Here is a 2578-nt window from a genome sequence, read left to right as displayed (position 1 = left end):
TCATTTCCCCCTCACGCTCACAAATATTCCCTCCGCTTTGGTCGCTGGGACTCGTAGTTCTTTTCTGTTCACGGGCGAAGGTGTTGTTATGAGGCAGCCGCCACTCAAGCCTACAACTCCCATGAGGCCTCGCTCTGAGGGTGGAAGCGCGTCGAGCAGGCCTCTTCACAAGGCCTCTTTTGATTGGTCGTTGCAGTCCGAAACTTTCTAGCCCCCGCCTCTCTATGATGCCCCGTTTTCTCACTCACTCCTCCCACCCCCGCCTGCTAGGAATGGCGCTGGCAGCTCAACCAATCGGAGGCGACGGAGGAGTGTGGAGCGGCAATCACGCCGCCCAATAGAAAGAGAAACTTTCAAAGGATCTGGGAGATCATTGGCTGAAGGTGAGAGGCGGGGCGTCGGCGGATATTGAGCGCCGTGATTGGCCACTGCGTCTGACCAATAGCAATCAACCCGTGTTTATAAAAGAGCATGAAGAGGGCCGTCCTTTCCTTTCGTCCTCGAGGAGCCGCGGAGGTAAGAACTCTCCGGTTCGGGAGAAGACCATTAGGATCTCTAATGAGGCTCCTAATTCCTGGGCCCGCTTTCTCCCCATACAAGAAGCGGTGCTCTATTCCTCTGGCTCTCTTTTGTCATCCATTGTTGCCAGAGCTGGTTTTTAAACTAAAACGAATATCGTTGTCGTGTTTCTATCGGTCGTTTTATGTGTGTATTTTGGGGGGTGACCCGCCTCGATCCGACTGGGAGAGGAGGGCATATCAGTCAACTCTGTGTTATTCACTCCTGACATCCAGCCAGTGATGAGCTCTTTAACCTTCTGACACCTCTTCTGAAAGCCGCGCTTGCGGTTAACTGAGGACTGACATGAGCTGAGGCTTCGATGCTGATCTACGGAAATATTAATTGCAATCAATCAATCAATCAGGAGAATCACCAAACGGACTGTTACTGTTTGTGTTTGTTTCAAAACAGAAAAGGTTTAAATTGGCACAACGTCCTCTTCCCCCCCCCCTTTCTTTCTTTTCAGGGACACAAGGGACAGGCTTCGTTGGAATCCAACCGTCTTCAAAGGTTTTAGGAAGGATGGAGTGGAACTGTTGGCCAGCTGGACCCAGAGGAGGGTCAGCCATGGCTCCTTTTCATCCTGGAGAGAAGTGACCAGAGGGGTGTCCAGTGGGGCTCTGTCCTGGGCCCAGTTGGCTATTCAACATCTTTATCAATGACCTAGATCGGGGTAGGCAACCTTTTTGGGCCGGGGGCGGGGTTGCTGTCCCTCAGGCGACTGGGGGGCCGAAGCCAGGGGTGGAGCTTCCACTCTCCGGGAGCCAGGCCTCCCCATCTTTGCAGGCCCCTGATGGGGCCCCAGGCTCTGTCAGGCCAGCAAAAAAGCCTCTTGGAGGACTCCAGCGACGGCACCGGGCCTCCAGGAGGCTTGATGCGGCCGCCAGGGCACTCGAATAGGGCTCTGACGGCGGCAGTGGGCCTTCCAGAGGCCCGATGTAGGGTTGCCATACTGCCGGACCTCCAAACTGGGGGAAATGTAGGACAAAATTTTCAAATGTAGGACACACAAAATGTGTCCTGCATTTTCTCTCGCGATCGCGGCGGGGAGCGGAGGCCAAGCAACAAGGGAAAGCCTCCCCCGCCTGGGCCCCGGGCCTTGCCGTGATCAGAGGCCAGGATTGGGGCCTCGCCTCCTTCTTGGCCCCTGCAGAGACCAGGAAGGAGGCGAGGAGGCCGGGGCTTCAACTCCTTCTTGGCCCCCGCAGGGACCAGGGAGGCTGCGGGGAGGTTGGCGCGGCTGCGCCCAAGAGGCGCCAACTCCCTGCAGCCTCCTCTGCCCCAGGCCTTGCTGTCCTCTTCCTCCGCGTGGCCATGCGCGGTGGAGGAGGAGGAGGGCAGCGAGGCTCCGAGGGTTGCCTAGCAACCCTGCTGCAGCCGGGCTTTTCCTGGTTTTTGGCGGCACCCGTGCCGGGACCCAACAGATGCCGCAAAAACCGGGAAAAACCCAGTTGCAGCCACCGTCGGAGCCCTGTTGGAGGGCGCCAGCGACGGCATCGGGCCTCCAGGAGGCCGAAGTCTCGTGCAACCTTCTCTGAGGCGACAAAAGTGGTGAAGGGTCTGGAAACCATGAAGCCCTATGAGGAACGACTAAGGGAGCTGGGGATGTTTAGCCTGGAGGAGAGAAGGTTAAGATGTGATATGATAGCCCTGTTTAAATATTTGAAGGGATGTCATATTGAGGAGGGAACAAGCTTGTTTTCTGCTGCTCCAGAGTTACGATACGGAGTAATGAATGCAAACATAGGAAAAGAGATTCCAGTTCAACATTAGGAAGAACATTCTGATGCCAAGAGATGTTTGATAGTGGAACACACTCCTTCCTCGGAGATTATGGTGGAGTCTCTTCCTTAGAGGTCTTTAAACAGAGGCTGGATGGCCATCTGTCAATGGGGATGCTTTGATTGAGATTTCCTGCATGGCAGAATGAGGCTGGACTGGATCAGAGCCCTTGTGGTCTCCTCCAGCTCAATGATTCTTTGATTCACATGAGGAAGTGCTCACTTCATGATCTTTT

General features: G+C 55.2%; 1 non-coding gene across 1 annotated transcript; it reads left to right on the top strand.

Moving 5' to 3' along the window:
- Positions 1 to 792: 792 nt before the first annotated feature.
- On the top strand, positions 793 to 878 carry LOC121914987. The gene has a single exon (XR_006100623.1). It is a non-coding gene; the product is annotated as a small nucleolar RNA SNORD60 (small nucleolar RNA).
- Positions 879 to 2578: the final 1700 nt, after the last annotated feature.

The sequence above is a fragment of the Sceloporus undulatus genome, chromosome 8 (genome assembly GCF_019175285.1).
Source record: "Sceloporus undulatus isolate JIND9_A2432 ecotype Alabama chromosome 8, SceUnd_v1.1, whole genome shotgun sequence".
Taxonomy (NCBI): Eukaryota; Metazoa; Chordata; class Lepidosauria; order Squamata; family Phrynosomatidae; genus Sceloporus; species Sceloporus undulatus.
The sequence above is the reverse complement of the archived record's forward strand: the minus strand, read 5'-3'. Positions and strand labels throughout refer to the sequence as shown.